This window comes from Orcinus orca, chromosome 6 (genome assembly GCF_937001465.1).
Source record: "Orcinus orca chromosome 6, mOrcOrc1.1, whole genome shotgun sequence".
Taxonomy (NCBI): domain Eukaryota; kingdom Metazoa; phylum Chordata; class Mammalia; order Artiodactyla; family Delphinidae; genus Orcinus; species Orcinus orca.
In genome coordinates this window covers 76436130-76452276 of record NC_064564.1, presented here as the reverse complement: position 1 = coordinate 76452276, position 16147 = coordinate 76436130, and positions in this window count along the sequence as shown.

The window sequence follows — 16147 nt, the reverse complement described above, 5'->3', positions numbered from 1 at the left end:
AATGCAAGAGATTTCTGTGCATTAATTTTGTATCCTGCAACTTTACCAAATTCATTCATCAGCTCTAGTAGTTTTCTGGTGGCATCTTTAGGATTCCCTATGTATAGTATCATGTCATCTGCAAACAGTGACATTTTTACTTCTTCTTTTCCAATTTGTATTCCTTTTATTTCTTTTTCTTCTCTGACTGCCGTGGCTAGTACGTCCAAAACTATGTTGAATAATAGTGGTGAGAGTGGACATCCTTGTCTTGTTCCTGATCTTAGAGAAAATGCTTTCAGTTTTTCACCATTGAGAATGATGTTTGCTGTGGGTTTGTCATGTATGGCCTTTATTATGTTGAGGTAGGTTCCCTCTATGCCCACTTTCTGGAGAGTTTTTATCATAAATGGGTGTTGAATTTTGTCAAAAGCTTTTTCTGTATCTATTGAGATGATCATATGGTTTTTATTCTTCAATTTGTTAATATGGTGTATCAGATTGATTGATTTACGTATAATGAAGATTCCTTGCATCCCTGGGATAAATCCCACTTGATCATGGTGTATGATCCTTTTAATGTGTTGTTGGATTCTGTTTTCTAGCATTTTTTTGAGGATTTTTGCGTCTGTATTCATCAGTGATATTGGTCTGTAATTTTCTTTTTTTGTAGTATCTTTGTCTGGTTTTGGTATCAGGGTGATGGTGGTCTCATAGAATGAGTTTGGGAGTGTTCCTTCCTCTGCAATTTTTTGGAAGAGTTTAAGAAGGATGGGTGTTAACTCTTCTCTAAATGTTTGATAGAATTCACCTGTGAAGCCATCTGGTCCTGGACTTTTGTTTGCTGGAAGATTTTTAATCACAGTTTTAATTTAATTACTTGTGATTGGCCTGTTCATATTTCCTATTTCTTCCTCATTCAGTCTTGAAAGCTTATACCTTTCTAAGAATTTGTCCATTTCTTTCAGATTGTCCATTTTATTGGCATAGAGTTGCCTGTACTTGTCTCTTAGGATGCTTTGTATTTTCACAGTGTCTGTTGTAACTTCTCCTTTTTCACTTCTAATTTTGTTGATTTGAGTCCTCTCCCTCTTTTCCTTCATGAGTCTGGCTAATGGTTTATCAATTTTGTTTATCTTCTCAAAGAACCAGCTTTTAGTTTTATTGATCCTTGTTATTGTTTTCTTTGTTTCTATTTCATTTATTTCTGCTCTGATATTTATGATTTCTTTCCTTCTGCTAACTTTAGGTTTTGTTTGTGCTTCTTTCTCTAGTTTCTTTAGGTGTAAGGTTAGATTGTTTATTTGAGATTTTTCTTGTTTCTTGAGGTAGGCTTGTATAGCTATAAACTTCCCACTTAGAACTGCTTGTGCTACATCCCATAGGTTTTGGATCGTCGTGTTTTCATTGCCATTTGTCTCTAGGTATTTTGTGATTTCCTCTTTGATTTCTTCAGTGATCTCTTGGTTATTTAGTAATGTATTGTTTAGTTTCCATGTGTTTGTGTTTTTTACATTTTTTTCCCTGTAATTCGTTTCTAATCTCATAGCGTTGTGGTCAGAAAAGATACTTGTTATGATTTCAGTTTTCTTAAATTTACTGTGGCTTGATTTGTGACCCAAGATGTGATCTATCCTGGAGAATGTTCCATGCACACTTGAGAAGATAGTTTAATCTGCTGTTTCTAGATGGAATGTCCTATTAATATCAATTAAATCTATCTAGTCTATTGTGTTATTTAAAGCTTCTGTTTCCTTATTTTTTTTCATTTTGGATGATCTGTCCATTGGTGTAAGTGAGGTGTTAAAGTCCCCCACTATTATTGTGTTACTGTCAATTTCCTCTTTTAGAGCTGTTAGCAGTTGCATTATGTATTGAGGTGCTCCTATGTTGGGTACATATATATTTGTAATTGTTATATCTTCTTCTTGGATTGATCCCTTGATCATTATGTAGTGTCCTTCCTTGTCTCTTGTCACATTCTTTACAAAGTCTATTTTATCTGATATGAGTATAGCTACTCCAGCTTTCTTTTGATTTCCATTTGCATGGAATATCTTTTTCCATCCCCTCACTTTCAGTCTGTATGTGTCCCTAGGTCTGAAGTGGGTCTCTTGTAGACAGCATATAGATGGGTCTTGTTTTTGTATCCATTCAGCAAGCCTGTGACTTTTGGTTGGAGCATTTAATCCAGTCACGTTTAAGGTAATTATTGATATGTATGTTCCTACGACCTTTTTCTTAATTGTTTTGGGTTTGTTTTTGTAGGTCCTTTTCTTCTCTTGTGTTTCCCACTTAGAGAAGTTCCTTTAGCATTTGTTGTAGAGCTGGTTTGGTGGTGCTGAATTCTGTTAGCTTTTGCTTGTCTGTAAAGCTTTTGATTTCTCCATTGAATCTGAATGAGATCCTTGCTGGGTAGAGTAACCTTGGTTGTAGTTTCTTCCCTTTCATCACTTTAAGTACATCATGCCACTCCCTTCTGGCCTGTAGAGTTTCTGCTGAGATATCAGCTGTTAACCTTATGGGAGTTCCCTTGTATGTTATTTGTCGTTTTTCCCTTGCTGCTTTCAATAATTTTTCTTTGTGTTTAATTTTTACGAATTTGATGACTATTTGTCTCGGCATGTTTCTCCTTGGGTTTATCCTGTATGGGAGTCTCTGCGCTTCCTGGACTTGGGTGGCTATTTCCTTTCCCATGTTAGCGAAGTTTTCGACTATAATCTCTTCAAATATTTTCTCAGGTCCTGTCTCTCTGTCTTCTCCTTCTGGGACCCCTTTAATGCGAATGTTGTTGCGTTTAATGTGTTCCAGAGGTCTCTTAGGCTGTCTTCATTTCTTTTCATTCTTTGTTCTTTATTCTGTTCCACGGCAGTGAATTCCACCATTCTGTCTTCCAGGTCACTTATCTGTTCTTCTGCCTCAGTTATTCTGCTATTGATTTCTTCTAGTGTAGTTTTCATTTCAGTTATTGTATTGTTCATCTCTGTTTGTTTGCTTTTTAATTCTTCTAGGTCTTTGTTAAACATTTCTTGCATCTTCTCGATCTTTGCCTCCAATCTTTTTTTGAGGTCCTGGATCATCTTCACTATGATTATTCTGAATTCTTTTTCTGGAAGGTTGCCTATCTCCACTTCATTTAGTTGTTTTTCTGGGGTTTTATCTTGTTCCTTCATCTGGTACATAGCCCTCTGCCTTTGCATCTTGTCTATCTTTCTGTGAATGTGGCTTTTTGTTCCACAGGCTGCAGCATTGTAGTTTTTCTTGCTTCTGCTGTCTGCCCTCTGGTGGATGAAGCTATCTAAGAGGCTTGTGCAAGTTTCCTGATGGGAGGGACTGGTGAGTAGAGCTGACTGTTGCTCTGGTGGGCAGAGCTCAGTAAAATTTTAATCAGCTTCACTGCTGATGGGATGGGTGGGGCTGTGTTCCCTTCCTGTAGGTTGTTTGGCCTGAGGCAACCCAACACTGGAGCCTACTTGGGCTCTTTTGTGGGGCTAATGGCAGACTCTGGGAGGGCTCATGCCAAGGAGTACTTCCCAGAACTTCTGCGGCCAGTGTTCTTGTCCGCACGGTGAGCCACAGCCTCCCCCCGCCTCTGCAGGAGACCCTCCAACACTAGCAGGTAGGTCCCGTTCAGTCTCCCCTGGGGTCACTGCTCCTTCCCCTGGGTCCCAATGCGCACACTACTTTGTGTGTGCCCTCCAAGAGTGGAGTCTCTGTTTCCCCCTGTCCTGTCAAAGTCCTGCAGTCAAATCCCACTAGCCTTCAAAGTCTGATTCTCTAGGAATTCCTCCTCCCGTTGCTGGACCCCTAGGTTGGGAAGCCTGACGTGGGGCTCAGAACCTTCACTCCAGTGGGTGGACTTCTGTGGTATAAGTGTTCTCCAGTCTGTGAGTCACCCACCCACCAGTTATGGGATTTGATTTTACTGTGGTTGTGCCCCTCCTTCCCTCTCATTGTGGCCTCTCCTTTGTCTTTGGATGTGGGGTGTCTTTTTTGGGGTGTTAGAGTGTCTTCCTATCGATGACTGTCCAGCAGCTAGTTGTTATTCTGGTGTTCTCACAAGAGGGAGGGACAGCATGTCCTTCTACTCCGTCATCTTAGTTCCTAATCCCCAGGTCATTCTTACTAGCAGGAAAGTTTGGGAAAAACATGCCAGGATCCCTCCTTCCACAGGACTTTCCAAATGCTCTTCATTCTCCTTGGAAGTCTCCTCCTCCCTTCCCCTTCCCGCCATACCAGATTTACTCATCTCCCAACTTTCTACTCGGGCATGACATCAGCAGGAAAGCCTTTCTTCACAACCCCACCCCACCAACACCATGTTCAGGAAGTCTCCTTTGCCCTATGCTCTGATAGGACCACATTTCTTCCCTTCAACATACTCATCCAAGTTTAACATCATGCACTCACTGTATGATTAGTTGGTCATTGTCCCTCCTCTCTCTCTACCAGATTGTGATATTAGGTGCCATGTCTGTTGTCATTTATCATTGTTCCTACAATGTCTAGGCAGTAACTTGGTATCCATGAGAATTCCTCAATAGTAATTAATACCTGAATGAATGTGGAATGAATTAATGAATGAATTGGCTCTTAAAATTGACAGGAGATTTTGGAGGTTAACAAATTATAAACTTGACAGAGTTATTTAGCCTCTACCTGGATATTTTTAGTGCTGGGCAATCTGTTCCACTGCTGGATAGTGTCTATTAAATTCAAAACTGCCCCCTTGTACCTTCCTACCAATGCTTACAGTACAGCCTTGTTGGAAACACAATCAGCCTGTTTCCCCTTAATGATATTCCCTTCTAATATTTGAATACTTTAAGCATGTGTCCCCTCTCTTTTCTTCTCCAACGTGAGTAAACACATTTGCTTGATTTGAGATAGTTCTCAGACTTAACTATCCCCTCCTCAGTTTGAGCACACTCTAATGAACACAGAAATAAGACAGAAACGACAGAGCCATGAAACTCTCACGTCTTCAGCACAGTAGCTTTAAATCATTACTTTGAGAAGATGAAATTGTTTTCTTCCTTCTACCAGTTACAGTTTAAATTACAAAGTCATTGAACAACCAAACAGCAGTATCTCCAAGAAGGATTGTACCTACCAGGCAATGAATCCACAGGGCACACGGGATTTATTACAAGTGCTTTTATTGGAGCAATTTGTTGACAAATGCCCAAGAAGGAGTATAGAGTGATCAGTAATAATAAAACCTTATGGAGATCATTTCCCCAAATGCCGTCTGGGAGAGAAACTGAGCCAGATTCCTTAACCAAAGGTAGGTTTTCTGTACATTTCCACTGGCAGTTTTTATATGTCGTCTCTGGAGAAATTTCAGGTGTTTCAAATCTAAACCTGTATCAAAGCTGTTATTTATAAAAATAGCAAAAGAGTTCTATTTATCTCTATTCACTAATCCTAGCCAGCAGCTGAAAAGAATTGGGAGTTTAAATCCTATTACTCTCTCATAGCCCCTATCCCCCAGGCTACAATGTCAAACTGATACAATTACTTGTGGAATGAGTGAGGAGGCTGTCACACTGACCAACTGTTTCCACTGCTAGGGAGAAGGAGACAGGAGAATTACATGTCCTTCTAATAGCTGGAAACCTTTCCAAGGGTCACTTTTACAGGTTGCCCCAAAAACCAGAGGCAGAAGGACCATGTCACTGCTTGGCTTTGGGCCCAGGAGGTCAAGTGTCACTTAAGACAGAGTATTAAGAGCTACTTAAGAGTGTGTTTTAAGACAGTGATGCTTAACTTACAGTGAAATATGGCAGTAAATGACAGCCTGCAATTTGTACATAATCAAATTGCTCATGGGGTCAGGACAGTGCAGGATAATACTGACCCAGTATTTTTAAGCTGAGAAAATTAGGGACAGAGCTGAGGCACTGGCTATAGGAATAAAAGGAAAGTATTTATAATAAAAAGAATCCACAATCAGAATTGAAAAATATTGGAATTGGAAATACTTGATATCTATCTACCTATCTAATCTATCTTGCTTTTTATTTAGAAAATTTTAAACATTTACATAATTAAAAAGTCAAAACTAAATACAAAGTTATTTTCAAAGAGTTCCCACTTTTATCCCATTTCCATCCCTGTATGCCTACTCACCTCCCATAATCATTTTCATTTGTTTCTGTTTATACTTCTGTGTAACCTCTTACCAAAAAATTATACATATATATATACATATAAAATTTATATTTCACTTATCAATATATCCTGGAAATCACTATCACTTCATTATTTTTCACAGCTGCACAACTGCATGGTACTACGTTGTGTGAAACTACCATAGTTTATTCAATTAGTCTCTTAAGAATGAACATTTATGTTGTTTCCAATATTTTGTTTATACAAATAATGCCACAGTGATGAATCTTCTGCATGTGTTTTCATTTTTGTTTTTCATGTTTGTGGAGTGTATCTTCTGGGTAAAATTCCCAGCAGAGAAGTGCTTTGTAAAAAGGCAAAAAAAAAAAAAAAAGGTATAGATGATCTTATTTGCAAAGCAGAAATAGAGACACAGACGTAGAGAACAAACATGGATACCAAGGGGGAAGGTGGGGGGGGGTGGGGATGATTGGGAGATTGGGACTGACATATATACACTATTGATACTATGCATAAAATAGATAACTAATGAGAACCTACTGTATCGCACAGGGAACTCTACTCAATGCTCTGCGGTGACCTAAGTGGGAAGGAAATCCAAAAAAGAGCAGATATATGTATACTTATAGCTCATTCACTTTGCTGTGCAGTAGAAACTAACACAACATTGTAAAGCAACTATACTCCAATAAAAATTTAAAAAAATAAATAAAAAGGCAAATGCATGAGAAGTTGTGTTAGGTATTGCCAAATTTTTCTCCATGAGGTTGCACCACTTTGCACTCGAGAGAGGAAATGGTTTTGAGTGGCAGAGTGTGGGAAGGAGGCAAAGGAAGAGAACTCTTTTCTAATGTCCCTACAAACCTCTTTGCCCTGTCCAGGCTTGCCCTGTGATTAAACCTCTATTGTCAAGAATGTTTTCCCCTAAATTTGCCATTTTACATTAGGAAGCCACTGATAACTAGACCTGAAAAACTGGTGAGCCCACCACTGTTCTACACTTCCAGGACTCTTCTCTCCAACTGCAGCCTCTTCCCAGGCTAGGCCAACACAGAGACGAGGAAAAGCTCCTTAGAGCCATCGCCATCATGAATACCTATCTTTACTGGCCAGTCACTACATGCCACACCCTGTGCTAAGCCCTCTGTTTGTGTTCCAGACTCTAACCTTCCTCTGCTTCTCAAGGACTTTCCTTTCTCTCAGTTCCGTCTTTTATGTTTTATAACAGCAACTTCTGCACCGTGACTCTGCCACCCACACTCCTACTCCACTGGCTATTTACTATCAATTCTATACAACACCTCCATCTTTAAAAAGGAAAGCCTTATCTGTCTCAAGTTACTATTTTTTGCTCTCTTCTTGGCCCAATTTTCCAGAAGTGTTATCTCCACTCCCTCATCCCCTACAGCACAACTTAATCCACTGCAGAATGGATTCCTCCTCCAATATGTCACTCAATCTTCTCTGACCAGCAAACATCACGTTGCCTGTTCCTGTGGATGTTTTTCTCTCATCTCCATTATTCTTTGGCAATTTTCAACACTTCTGGGCCCCCTCATTCTTGAACTGCTCTTCTTTGGTAGCTTCTAACAGCACAATGTCTTTATGCCCTCTTCCCTCTTTGACTGTTTTTGATAGTTTTTCCTATGGGACCTGTTCTTATGATTTCCAAATAGGCGAGTTCCTTAGAGCTCAGAACCATTTTTGTCTCTCCGCTCTCTAGTGATCATTTTTGTCTCTCCGCTCTCTAGTGATCTCATCTACTCTTGAGGCCTTTCCTCATGATGTGCCCATATTTACTTTTCTCCATCCCAGTCCTCTTCTACGAGCTTTAGACTCACATATCTTACTGACGACTTGCCAGCTCTACTCTGTCTCTTTAGCAGCATCTCAATACAGCATGTCCAAAATGGAACTCCTGATTCTCCTCCCTAAACCTATGTCCCCAACACTAGAGGACAGCCTTAATTTTGCCATTTTCTTAAATTCCCACATGAAATTCATGAGCAAATCTGATTGTTCTGCCTTAAATTGTTTCTGCAGTAGGTTGCATCTCCCCACTTCCCCTGCCTCTCCTGGAGGCCATCTGGCATGATCTCTTGCCTGAACTACTGCAACATGCCTAGTCCTCCCTCCTTCACTGCTGCCCCTCAGTCCATGCTCCACCAAACAGCCAGAAAGCTGTTAAATATAAATTAGGTCAAGTGACTGTTCATATCTTGCCATTACTATCATAAAGTCATATGACTATCATTACTATCAGTAGCTTCCCCCCCCTCCCCGCGCCTACCGGTACACGGGCCTCTCACTGTTGTGGCCTCTCCCGCTGCGGAGCACAGGCTCCGGACGCGCAGGCTCAGCAGCCATGGCTCACGGGCCCAGCTGCTCCGCGGCATGTGGGATCTTCCCGGACCGGGACACGAACCCGTGTCCCCTGCATCGGCAGGCGGACTCTCAACCACTGCGCCACCGGGGAAACCCTATCTGTAGCTTTTAATTGAACTCAGAATAAGCAAACTCTTAAGGCCTTTGCATGTCTGGCCTTTGAATATTTCTCCAATGGTCATCTCATCCTACTTCTACCAGCTACATTGATTTTCTTTTTGTTACTCAGATGCACTTAGGTTCTTCTCTTCATAGTTAGTTTCTTATTCTCCTTTAAGAGTCAGCATAAAAAAAAAAAAAAAAAAAAAAGAGTCAGCATAAATGCCACTTTTATAAGGAAGGCTTCTCTGACCTCCTTATAAAGGACATAGCTCCTGCCTTGTCCTCTCATTTTCATGTTTGTTTCCATCATAGTACCTATTGCTGTTTGCTGAGGCTTTTTGGCCACCTGCCTCCACGCTACGAATATCTTCTGATGTATCCCCAGCACCCACCACATTGCCTGATAAATGGTAGGCACTCAATAATACTTGTTGAATGAACGAATGAATTAATGGATGAATGTAAACTCTACAAGAGCAGGGACCATTTCCGCCACATCCACACTAGTGCCCTCACTGCCTTGCACAAAAGAGAAACTCAATAAATATGTGCTGAAATAATTATTTAACCCCTATCTTAGAGCCAAGCAAACTGAGATTTACAGAGTTTAAGCAACCTCTCCCTGATCACACAGGGAGTAAAGAGACAAAGCCAGGACTTAAACCCGAATGTCTGACAACTCAATCCTTGAAATATTAGCGCTGGAAGGGACTTTGGAGAGTATCTTGTCTAACAGCTTGATTTTACAACTGAAGAAAATGAAGTTCAGGATGGTTTACAAGAAAATGAATAACCCTACATTTCTGTGGGTTTCACTTTATTTAAACTGCTGGTGAAAAGTGACTTATATTGCAGGAAGACAAACCATTCTTATTTACACTCAAAATGTCAAATCCCATTTGCACTCAGAATACCATCACCTTGCAAAAGCTCTATCAACTTAACCTGCACAGAAAATAAAAGCTAAAAGCAGAATATGAGGAGACCTGGAATATTAAATCCACTGTCTTTTCTCTGCAGCCTTGATCAAACACCCTGATTTGTTGCAACCATTCCAAGATGGAAGTGTTTTGAATTCTAAAATAGCTTAACACCAAATGTGTCATAATTATCTGAAACTATATTTAGAATGACGAAGTTTGCCATGAAATCTAAAATATGCTTCAAATGTCAGTCTTCTTTTTAATTAATATGCCAATCCACCTTTGCAATAATCAAGCTTTACAGGCTCCCAGTGTTGGATAACTTGGATGCTAGCTGTGTGTGTCTTTTTAATCTCACAATTATGATAATGTAGTTCTCCCACAGATCCTTCCTTCTCCTACAGATTGTCAAAGGAAATGTGATTTCATCCCAGTGGTATATTTTGTCTAGAAAACCAATGATTTGAAATGAAGTGTCTTGTCGTACTGGCCACAAGTTAACAAAATCATTTTAACAGCACCACATTTACCATTCTTATGATCTGAAATTTGTTGTTAGAGGGCAATATGTTATAGTGCTTTAGTCCACCTCTTTCTTTATATTTAAATTCTAGGGTAATAGAAATGGAAGCCCCAGATTTTAAACAAATATGCATTTTATTTTTTAAAGTGGATAATGAGTTTTAAAACATTGGCCAAATATAAAATGCTTCACTCATTTCATACTCTTTAGGTATCTTCTGTGTTTTCCACTGAATTTTTAATATTTAATATTTGATAGAAAAAATGTTAAATAGTCATGTGGAGCCCCATAACACTCCTGTTACCTTCTCAAATTGCACTGTATGAACAGAAAGCTTATCTGCTGATATTGACTTTCGTACCTTTACAGACTCATTTGGTGAGAGAGACAACAATTTGCTGGGGGTTTCACACACAATACGTGTGAGCTGAACTGGTGTCTTGAGACTTTTCTGCCATTGCAAATAGTAAGATATCAGTTGTAGATTAAGTAAGGTTGCCACGAGAAACAAGAAAAGTACACAACTGAGAGTGTTTAGAAACTTTTCTTAGCAACTTGACATAGTAGTTTTGTTCCACCTATAAAAACTTAGGCGTGTATTTTGTGTATTTTTGTTTACTAGTAATTTACTTTTATTGTATCTTAAAACGGTATTCCTCAACAGTTTGGAAATTCAAAAACTGCTACTTCCCCAGTGATGGTTTGAAAATCACTGTCACAGACAAATGTCTTAGTTTACTTGTTACAAAGAACCATGTCACTAGGAATAGAGGCTACAAACAAACCCAAAGAAACCTTCAGTGCGTGTGAGAAGCCACTGGTGTATGTTGTCAGGCCAATGATACTCACTTGGTTCTTGCTCAGCTGACCTGAAATAAAACAGGCAACCTTCGGACTCAGGTCTCCTGTAGCATCATGGTGTTGCCAAGAACAGGAACTCCAAGCAGTCATTTGGTAACAATCCTCATGATTATAAAGCTGAAAGGCATTGTTCTGTCCTCAGGGCATAATGTAGACTTCAGATCTCTCATCTGATGCGGCTGAATATCTGTTCACCCTTTATGACCTTTAAGGAGACAATAACACAGTCTGTATTAGAAGAGTATAGAATGCTTTTAAATACTTTTAAAAGCACCTGTTGGGGTGTTTGCTTATAAATTTATCAGTAAATATCCAATGCATACACCTCATATGTGCCAGATAAGACACTAGGTGCAAAAACCTTGCCCTCCTGGACCCTGCTGTCTAATAGAGAAATCAGATACTAAGCAAGCAATTACATAAATAAATTGAAGATTAAAACTGTGATAAATGCTGTGCAAATTTTAGGGAAATTATACTATGAAATTTATAGCAGATGGAATCTGACCTTTAAAGGATTGGGAAAGACTTGCCCAGAGGATATGTTCTTTAGCTGGGACCTGAGGAAGACTAGGAAAGCAGTGAAGAGTGACAGGGAGAGCTGTCCAGGCAGAGGAAAACTAGGTCACTTCTTGCTTCCATAGAGCCTGTTTTATTGTGTGTGTATTCACTTAATGGAAAACACTGGACCCACATAATTATACAGTTGAACCCTGAACAACACAGGTTTGAACTGCATGGGGCCACTTATACGTGGATTTTTTTCAATAGTAAATACTATCGCACTACCACACTACACTATAATCTAAGGTTGGTTGAATCCACGGATATAGAGGAACCTCCAATAGAGAGGGCCAATGACGATAAGTTAAACATGGACTCTTTCGACTGCGTGGAGAGTGGATGCCCCTAACTCCATGTTGTTCAAGGATCAACTGTACTTTAAACATTAAAATCTTGCTCTTAGCTTCCACATATCCCCTGAACTCTTTTTCTGATATTTCCCCCATCAACGTCCATCCAGCCCTAAAATGCTACTTAGAGTAGTGCTATACCAGCAAGCATGGGCAGGACTCGGGTTTTCCTTTCATCTATACAGCTTCTAAAACCTGTGCTTCCACAAACTCTCTTTGCTCCAGCTTTCAGTCGCTGCCTCTCAAATCCCTGCCCCCAGTAAGATTCATAACGTGCAATGAACTTCAGCCTGACAGTTCCCATATCTCAAGCTCTTGCTCCATTTGGCCTGGGTGGGATCATTTCTAGTTACAGAGGTGGATCACATGACCCAGGCTAGGCCATTTGAGCAGTGCACTTTCCTGATGCATTGTGGCAGGCTTATGAGAACCAACAAAAAAGATGAACGTTTCCAATACAGTAGAAAAATGTATGAGAGATGGAGAGAAACAATTTTTGATTATGTTGTTTCAATCTCCTACACAGACTTTCTTTTTTCTTGAAATATATTTGACATATAATGTTGTAAAAATTTAAGATATACAACATGTTGATACAATACATTTATATATTGTAGCATGATTGCCATCGTAGTGATAATTACCACCTCCATCACATCACATAATTATCATTTCTTTTTAGTGGTTGGAATAATTATGATCTAGTATCTTAGAAAGTTTGATGATTATAATATAATACTGTGGTCTATATTTACTATACTGCACATTAGATCTCTAGGACTTGTTTATTACTCATTGCAATTTGTACCCTTAAACAATACCTCTCATATCCCCCCTCCCAGCCCCCGGTAACCACCATTTTACTCTCTATTTTTACAAGTTTGGCTTTTTTAGATTCCACATATAAGTGATATTATACAGTATTTGCCATTCTTTGTCTGATTTATCTCACTTAGCCTAATGTCCTCAAAGTCCATCCATGTTGCAAATGGCAGGATGTCCTTTAATACAGACTTTCTCGAAGCCAGATGTATCCCTGGAATTTTTCATTAAATGAGATAATGACTCTCCTCCCCCTTTTTTTTTCTTAGTGAGTTTTCGGGTTAGGTTTTCTTTCATTTGCAAATCAGAGTCCTAACTTTCATGTATCTATAGCCTATGTCAGTCTTCTGATTCAGGTATTAGCAGCAGGTGTGTGAAAAGCAATGACCAAAGTCCTGAAGTGTCCAACAGAAGGCTATCACACTTCAGGAACAGTGAGGTGTCAATTCACTCCAGCCAAAGGCTACCAGGTACACATCCGTGGATGAACAAGTTGGGGGTTTATTAGCAAAGGAGAACACCCACCACAAGGAACTGTGGGTATCTCAATAAGAGAGTATTAGAAAGGACTTATGGTATTTTGAGGCAGGGTCTAAGGAAGTAGGGGCTCTCTCTGGATTGAAGGCTGTCTGAAACAATTCTCAATTGGCAACAATTCTCAATAAATTGTACCTATAAATAAGGCAGACTAGAGTGAGCTGTAATTGGAAAAGAAGTAGCAGTCCTTCATATTAGCCAAGAAAGGGGATGTTTGGTACTCTGTGGATTACACGGTGATTTTTTTTTCTCTCTGTGCTCAACAAAATTATGAAGTGGGCTCGAGTTTTCTCATTTTATCACGGGCTGAGAGCGCTCTTGCCTGATGCTTGTGTTCTGTGAGATTGTTTATGTCCAACAGGAGAATAGCATGTCCAGCTGTGAGCACCAGCCCAGCTTCTAACAACACTGAGGACTGGCTGTGAGTATCAGACCAGCTCCTGGATGCCAGGGTCTGCTGTTCTTCTCTTTCTTGTAAGGTAAGAGACGCAGAATCACAGTGTAAGGCGTCTAGACCCCTTTTAGGTTGAAGTCGGCACTTCTGTTCCCAGCAGCCACTCTTTGCACAGGCAGAATAGGAAGCTTTCCTCCTCATTTTGTTTGCAGAGGGCTAAGAAGGCTTTGGTAAAACACCTCAATTTTTCTGCAGCTGAATAATAATGACAGAATTCCCATTAACAAGGATCAAATTTTCTCACTGCTTAATGAGAGAAATGTCATAAAATTCAAATTCTCCCAGTAAAGGCAACACGTTATTTAACTCTGGCATCTCCCAGTAAAGAGATGGTGATCCACAAGACAGACAGCATTTTGATGATTACTCCAGAAGGAAGTATGAAGGAATCTCATTCCTTGACTCAGCATAGCACGCATGGAGGAATCCTAAGTTCTTCTTTCCCACACAGGGGGTGACCTCATTTCCCTTGATGATTCCCCATTCTTCTCTCCCACCTACCACACAAGGGACCACCCGGAGGTTAAAGACAGAGAGAAAGGGCAGTTTTAAGCCCAGAGTAGCTCACCTAGGAACCAGGAGGCCGAGCTTCCACCTCAAGGAAATGCAGCTCCATACTTCGTGACCTGCACTGCAGAGCTGTCAGCAAATGCGACAGGTTTGCCAAACCCAGTCTTTCTCCCACAAAGTTTAGGGGCCTGTACAGCTACTCCTGTATATATTGCAAACATATCTCTAACTTCCACTAAGCACTTTGACTTCTTTCCTTCCTGCTGTAGAACACATCATAATGCCACAGTAATTTCCCTTCTGAATAGTCCTTTGCCCTCAATAATGACATCAGGCCAGAACACATGGGAAAGTATTGGAATAATTTGATTTCTACCAGAAGGTTCTATCCCTCTCCTGTCACCTCTCATTTTCCTTCTGCTCCTGAAACAGGTTATCAACTCTTCTTAGCCATATTTCTTCCCACTTACCCTACGAAGAAAAGACTGGGGTTGGAAGACCCAAGTGTGATTTATTTTCTTTCTTTTATTGCCAGAAAGATCTATTCATACTGTATGACCCATTTCATCCTCTTTAATCTTTCTTTCTAATTAGTCTCCACACACTGGAAAGTAAAGGATTCACTCATTCATTTATTCATTCAACAACAAACATTTATTGCTAGGCACTCAGTGAATGAGACTGATATCAGATAGTTTCTTGATAAATAAAGGGAATAGAAAGGCGTCTGTGAGCCCTGGACATAACAGGTGGTGGGTTGGAGGTCCTCATGAAGGGAGACAAGGGGCAAAGAAAGGAGATTATTGTCTTTCATTACCTTCCCAATCATGCCCTTTTGGGATGCTCAGTCCCAGCACTTCCAGTCGCGTCACTGTGAGCCAGTGAATGCAACACTTTTAGGGAAGAGACTTAACTCATGATCCTTAGGCATATGAAGACTCTGGTTCCAGCCACTACTGAAGTGACCTGGAGAATTTCAACATTTTCATTTGAGAACATGGGACAGTTAATGTGCTACTGTGGAAATCAAAACTAAACACTAAAAAATGCAGCTCTGAAATAGTGTAGTCCAAGAAACTCTGAGGTTTGGACGGAGATATGTTTGTTGTAGGATAAGAATAGGTATGTTAATCTCATGCAATTTTATCCTTTGGGTTTCTCTGGCATTTTTAAGTGAAGTGATCTTATTTTCAATAACCTTAATAAAATGTGAGTTTGAGAGAGGCATAAAAAAATCCATATTTCATCCCAGGTCAGTGTTCTGCTCTATTTTAATTTTTAAGGCAGTGTGAAGAAAAGAGGTTCAAAAAATAAAACAAAGAACATTTCTGCTAATGGTGAAAACTGATGTGCAGTGGGGTATGTATTTTGAAGCACATGAACTTCCAACATAAATGAGACTTTTGTAGCTTGCCCCTAGGTGGTAAAAAGGTTACTGTAAAAATTGTTTAAGCTGTCCTCAAAATTATAATATATTTAGAAAGAAAAAATGAAACTTGTACTATAAACTTTTGGGGGCTCAGTTGTTGGTATGTGATCATATGTGTGCTTTTTTTCAGTTTTATATTCTTTATTTATACAGAAAATTATAGCATTGTAGGTATCTGAAAGGGAGAAACCACAGAGAGCTACAGTAAGAAATACCCAGCTATGTAAATCAGTTTCAATCTGCCTCTTGCCTATATCTGCCACATTTTAGTCTGCCCGTGTTTCTGCTATTCATCTACTGTTGGGGAAAACTCCCACTGGTATCTTACACAATGTCCACAGGTATTATAAATATCCTTTCATTTTTCTCCACTGAGGGATAAAGCACGGGGTCAATTCAAAGTCAATCTGAAATTTTTAAGGCAGGCATGTATATCATTTGCATACAGAGTAGCAAGCTGTCCTTTACTTAGGGAAAGATTTACAGATACTTTAAAATCAGGCCTAATCTATAAAACAAACAAGCACAAAGCTAAAAGTAAGCCGAGAGAAAGAAACACAGAGAGAGAGGACA